Below are 6,881 nucleotides of genomic sequence, written 5' to 3' on the forward strand. Positions count from 1 at the left end.
AGTTTAAAAATATAAAACAACATAACTTTCTGCTTACAGTATCTCCTGCTCTCCGCACATCCTGCTTCTGCCATTGGCCGAATGGCCTCCTTCTGTGCCATTAAAATTCGGTGGCTCTGTGATTCCTGAACATCCCACTCCCTGATCCTCTTGGTCGCAGCAAATCCTCCCCCACCCCAACCCTCTGATTTGTGGCCTTTCCCCCTCCCCAACCCTCTGATTAATGGCCTCTCCCTTCCCTGACATCAGAATTGTGGCCTACCCCGCTCCCTGACCCACCCTCTCGCCAAACCTCCCACTCCCTGGCTCACTGTCTCACCACTTCCCTCACCTGGACATGCATTCCCATTGAAGATCCAAATCCAATCCGAAGCCAGAGCTTCAATGTTGTGGAAGTGTGAGTCCCAATGGTGTAGAAGTGCCTAGTTGGTCTGCGACAATCCATATTTTCTTTTAAAATGCTCCCTCTCACTGTTTCCAGCGAGGCAGGAGCAAAACATGGGTATTAGCAGCCCCTGCTCGACACTTCTGCACCATCAGGACTCGCGCTTCCACAACATTGGAGCTCTGGATTCAGATTGGACCTGGATCTGCAATGGGAACGCAGGTCCAGGAAAGGGAAGCCAAAGAGAGTGAATCAAGGAGTGGGAGGTTTGGTGAGATGGTGGATCATGGAGGGTAGAGGCCACAATTCTGAGGTCAGTGAGGGGAAAAGCTGCAGGTCAGAGGTTGGGGAGAGGGAAGGGCTACAACTTTGTTGAAGAGGGGACTAGGCTGCAAGGCAGGGAGCGGGGAGACACTGCAACTTGAAGATCGGGGAGTGACCTCAAGGGAGTATGAGAGTTTGGTGAGCTCAGGGAAATTTAAATATCTTTCTGAAAATCTAAAATTGCAAGAATATAACATTTAACTGCATGTACTTTTTAAATTCTAAGTCTCGTCCAGGGGTCTAAGCAGGAAGATAGAAGCTATCCCCTGGAAGCAGCTGAAATAGTTAATTATGGAAACTAGTTTGACCTGGTCTTGCTGTACCTAGGAAAAGCTGGTCCCTTTGCTTAGAACATATAAATTCAGACGTTCTCAGTGCGACCAGCACTGGGTGTGCAACCTCAACAGGGTGTGAGAGTTTGGTGAGCTGAGGGAGTTTGGTAAGGAGAGAACAGAGGTGCTCCTTTGCTTTTTCCAACTTTTTCAACCTGTAGGAACCGGTTCTGGCTCTACTACAGAGGAAGAAGCTAGCTGTTTGATGAGTATCAGGTAAGTGGTCAAGGCTTATTCTTCTTCCAAATTTTAAAATAGTACAGGAATTTGTGATAAGATTAATAAATATACAAAATAAATAATTGAATAAAATAATTAAGTAATTAACTAAAGCACAAAAGGATGGCTGGACAGGTGATGCATCATGGCTGCAGCATGTGGGAGCTCTTGGATACCAGTGTTATCCAGGGCAGGCATGTCTGCAGCAAGTGCGGCTTGAGGAGCCTCGGCTCAGAGTCATTGAGCTGGATGCTGAGCTGCAGACACTGCAACATATCAGGGAGGGAAAAGTTACCTGGATGCTTTGTACCGGGAGGCAGTCACACCTGGTAGGATAAGATCTTCTGATTTGGAAAGTAGTCAGGGACAGGAAGCTGTGACTGTATCTGAGGCAGATAAGGGGGCCCAGAGGGCAGGAGTGTCAGCCTCTGCAATTGTCCAAGTTTGAGGGTCTTTCAGCTTGTTTGGATTTGAGTGGGGGCTGCAGGGTGGATGAGCTGACTGACCATGGCATTGTGATACAGGAAGCCGTTCAAGTGGTGGGAGCACAAAGGAATGTAGTGGTAGTAGGGAACAGTATAGTAAGGGAGATTGACACTGTTCTCTGTAGTAAAGAGCGAGAGTCCAGACGGCTATGTTGCCTGCCCGGTGCCAGGGTTTGGGACGTTTGATCAGAGCTGGAGAGCAACTTGCAATAGGAGGGAGAGGATTCAGTGGCTGTGGTCAATGTAGGTACCAATAACATAGGCAGGATGAAAATGAGGTTCTGCATAGTCAGTGTGAGGAACTAGGTACCAAATTAAGAAACAGAACCTCAAAGATAATAATTTTTGGATTATTACCTGAGCCACGAGCAAACTGGCATAGGAGAAATAAGATTAGAGAAGGTGTGGCTCAAAGACTGGTATGAGAGGATGGGGATATTTATGGAGTCTCCTCCTCCAGTGGGTTGTTTAATTGTCCACCACAGTTCATGACTGGATGTGGCAGGACTGCAGAACTTAGATCTGATCCATTGATTATGAAATAGCGTTGCTTGGTCTGTCACTTGCAGCTTATGCTGTTTGGCACACAAGTAGTCCTATGTTGTAGCTTCACCAGGTTAACACCTAATTTTTAGGTATGTCTGGTGCTGCTTTGGGCATGCCCTCCTGAATTCTTCATTGAACCAGGATTGATGCCCTGGTTTGGTGGTAATGGTAAAGTGAGGGATATGCCAGGCCATGAGGTTACAGATTCTGCTTGAGTGTTGTCCAGTGTTGAATTGCAAGTTGACGTTTCGAGTCCTCATGACCCTTCGACAGAACTTGAGTTCGAGTCCAGGAAAGAGCTGAAATAAAGCTGGTTTAAGGTGTGTGTGTGGGGGGCGGAGAGATAGAGAGACAGAGAGGTGGAGGGGGTTGGTGTGGTTGTAGCGACAAACAAGCAGTGATAGAAGCAGATCATCAAAAGATGTCAACAACAATAGTACAATAGAACACATAGGTGTTAAAGATAAAGTTGGTGATATTATCTAAACGAATGTGCTAATTAAGAATGGATGGTAGGGCACTCAAGGTATAGCTCTAGTGGGTTTTTTTTTTATTTTATATAATGGAAATAGGTGGGAAAAGGAAAATCTTTATAATTTATTGGGAAAAAAAAAGAGAAGGGGGAAACAGAAAGGGGGTGGGGATGGGGGAGGGGACTCACGACCTAAAGTTGTTGAATTCAATATTCAGTCCGGAAGGCTGTAAAGTCCCTAGTCGGAAGATGAGGTGTTGTTCCTCCAGTTTGCGTTGGGCTTCACTGGAACAATGCAGCAAGCCAAGGACAGACATGTGGGCAAGAGAGCAGGGTGGAGTGTTAAAATGGCAAGCGACAGGGAGGTTTGGGTCATTCTTGCGGACAGACCGCAGGTGTTCTGCAAAGCAGGTCGCCCAGTTTAGGTTTGGTCTCTCCAATGTAGAGGAGACCACATTGGGAGCAACGAATGCAGTAGACTAAGTTGGGGGAAATGCAAGTGAAATGCTGCTTCACTTGAAAGGAGTGTTTGGGTCCTTGGACGGTGAGGAGAGAGGAAGTGAAGGGGCAGGTGTTGCATCTTTTGCGTGGGCAAGGGGTTGTGCCATAGGAGGGGGTTGAGGAGTAGGGGGTGATGGAGGAGTGGACCAGGGTGTCCCGGAGGGAGCGATCCCTACGGAATGCCGATAAGGGGGGTGAAGGGAAGATGTGTTTGGTAGTGGCATCATGCTGGAGTTGGCGGAAATGGCGGAGGATGATCCTTTGAATGCGGAGGCTGGTGGGGTGATAAGTGAGGACAAGGGGGACCCTATCATGTTTCTGGGAGGGAGGAGAAGGAGTGAGGGCGGATGCGCGGGAGATGGGCCGGACACGGTTGAGGGCCCTGTCAACGACCGTGGGTGGAAAACCTCGGTTAAGGAAGAAGGAGGACATGTCAGAGGAACTGTTTTTGAATGTAGCATCATCGGAACAGATGCGACGGAGGCGAAGGAACTGAGAGAATGGGATGGAGTCCTTACAGGAAGTGGGGTGTGAGGAGCTGTAGTCGAGATAGCTGTGGGTGTCGGTGGGTTTGTAATGGATATTGGTGGACAGTCTATCACCAGAGATTGAGACAGAGAGGTCAAGGAAGGGAAGGGAAGTGTCAGAGATGGACCACGTGAAAATGATGGAGGGGTGGAGATTGGAAGCAAAATTAATAAATTTTTCCAAGTCCTGACGAGAGCATGAAGCAGCACCGAAATAATCATCGATGTACCGGAGAAAGAGTTGTGGAAGGGGGCCGGAGTAGGACTGCAACAAGGAATGTTCCACATACCCCATAAAGAGACAGGCATAGCTGGGGCCCATGCGGGTACCCATAGCCACACCTTTTATTTGGAGGAAGTGAGAGGAGTTGAAGGAGAAATTGTTCAGCGTGAGAACAAGTTCAGCCAGACGGAGGAGAGTAGTGGTGGATGGGGATTGTTCGGGCCTCTGTTCGAGGAAGAAGCTAAGGGCCCTCAGACCATCCTGGTGGGGGATGGAGGTGTAGAGGGATTGGACGTCCATGGTGAAGAGGAAGCGGTAGGGGCCAGGGAACTGGAAATTGTTGATGTGACGTAAGGTGTCAGAGGAATCACGGATGTAGGTGGGAAGGGACTGGACAAGGGGAGAGAGAAGGGAGTCAAGATAACGAGAAATGAGTTCTGTGGGGCAGGAGCAAGCTGAGACGATCGGTCTACCGGGGCAGTTCTGTTTGTGGATTTTGGGTAGGAGATAGAAGCGGGCCGTCCGAGGTTGGGCAACTATCAGGTTGGAAGCTGTGGGAGGGAGATCCCCAGAGGAGATGAGGTCAGTGACAGTCCTGGAAACAATGGCTTGATGTTCAGTGGTGGGGTCATGGTCCAGGGAGAGGTAGGAGGAAGTGTCTGCGAGTTGACGCTCAGCCTCCGCGTGGTAGAGGTCAGTGCGCCAGACAACAACAGCACCACCCTTGTCAGCGGGTTTGATGACAATGTCAGGGTTGGACCTGAGAGAATGGAGTGCAGTAAGTTCAGAGAGAGACAGGTTAGAATGGGTGAGAGGAGCAGAGAAATTGAGACGACTAATGTCGCGCCGACAGTTCTCAATGAAAAGATCGAGAGAAGGTAAGAATCCAGAGGGAGGGGTCCAGGTGGAGGGAGAATATTGAAGATGGGTAAAAGGATCCGTTGAACTGGGAGAGGACTCCTGCCCAAAGAAGTGAGCCCGGAGACGAAGACGGCGGAAGAAGAGTTCAGTATCATGCCGAGCCCGAAATTCATTGAGGTGAGGGCGTAAGGGTATGAAACTAAGTCCTTTGCTGAGCACTGAACGTTCAGCATCGGAGAGGGGAAGGTCAGGGGGTATAGTGAATACACGGCTGGGGTTGGGATTGGAAGATGGGGTGGGGACGGAGGGACAGGCAGGGGTGGAGGGTCCTAGATGGGTGTTGGTGTCGATGAGTTGTTGGAGCTTGCGTTCCTTAGCACTTGAGAGAAAGAGAAAAAGTTTCTTGTTGAGGCGTCGGATGAGCCGAAGGATAAAATGAAACTGGGGGCACGCGCAGCTTTGAAAAAGGGTACGGCGGTGCTGCTGGAGGGAGAGGTCGAGTGTGTTCATATGGCGGCGCATGGCACTGAGAGTGGATTTCAGAATGTGACGGGAACAGCAGTCCGAGAAACGTTTTATGTCCCGGAGATACCTATAATCCTGGGTGGGTTCGAAACATGAGGGGTGGAATTTCAGTTGAAATCCATGTGGGGTAAGTCGGAGACGGAGACAGTCACTGAGAAAGGAGATATGGCTGTGAAAGCGGGTTTTAGTAAACACCTTGTCAAACACTAGGAGAGAAATGGAAAGCAATGAAGGTGAACAAGGCAACAGAGAAATCCGGAAATCTTGTTGCAGAGAGGAACAGAACTTCTTCAAGGAGGTAGGCATTTCTTGAAGAGCAGTGGCAGTCAATTAAACACAGAGATAAAAACAAAAAAACTGCGGATGCTGGAAATCCAAAACAAAAACAGAATTACCTGGAAAAACTCAGCAGGTCTGGCAGCATCGGCGGAGAAGAAAAGAGTTGACGTTTCGAGTCCTCATGACCCTTGTCGAAGGGTCATGAGGACTCGAAACGTCAACTCTTTTCTTCTCCGCCGATGCTGCCAGACCTGCTGAGTTTTTCCAGGTAATTCTGTTTTTGTTTTGGATTTCCAGCATCCGCAGTTTTTTTGTTTTTATATTTGAATTGCAAGATCTGTTCAGAATCTGTCCCACTTAGCATAGTGGTAGTGCCACACAACACGATAGAGGGTATCCTCAGTGTAAAGCTGGGACTTGGTCTCTACAAGGACTGTGTGGTGGTCGCTCCTACCGATACTGTCATGGACAGATGCATCTGTGGCAGGCAGGTTGGTGAGGATGAGATCAAGTATGTTTTTCCCTCATCACTTGCCAGACCCAATCTAGCAGCTAGGACTGTAGGACTCCTAGAACTCGACAAGCTCGGTCAGTAGTGGTCAGAGTATATTCTGCACCCATGCCATGCTCAGCGCTTCCTCCAAGCGTTGTTCAACATGGTGAAGTACTGATTCATCAGCTAAGTGGGTGTGGTATGTGGTAATCAGCATTAAGTTTCCTTGCCCATGTTTGACCTGATGCCATGAGATTTCATGGGGTCTGGAGTCGATGTTGAGGATTCCCAGAGCAACTCACCCCCGACTGTATACAACTGTGCCACTACCACTGCTGGGTCTCTCCTGCCAGTGGGACAGGGATAGTGATGGTGGGGTCTGGGATGTTGTCTGTAAGGTATAATTCCGTGAGGATGACTATGTCAGGCTGTTGCTTGACTAGTCTGTGAGACAGCTCTCCCAATTTTGGCACAAGCCCCCAGATGTTAGTAAGGAGGACCTTGCAGGATCGACAGAGCTATGTTTACCATTACCATTTCTGGTGCCTAGGTCGATGCCAGGTGGTCTGCCTGGTTTAATTCCTTTCAGACTTCTTGGCAGTTTGATACAACTGAGTGGCTAGGCCATTTCAGAGGGCGAATCAACCACGTTGCTGCTGCTGGTCTGGCATCACATGTAGCTAGACCAGGTATGGAGAGCAGATTTCCT

The sequence above is a fragment of the Carcharodon carcharias genome, chromosome 3 (assembly GCF_017639515.1).
Source record: "Carcharodon carcharias isolate sCarCar2 chromosome 3, sCarCar2.pri, whole genome shotgun sequence".
Taxonomy (NCBI): domain Eukaryota; kingdom Metazoa; phylum Chordata; class Chondrichthyes; order Lamniformes; family Lamnidae; genus Carcharodon; species Carcharodon carcharias.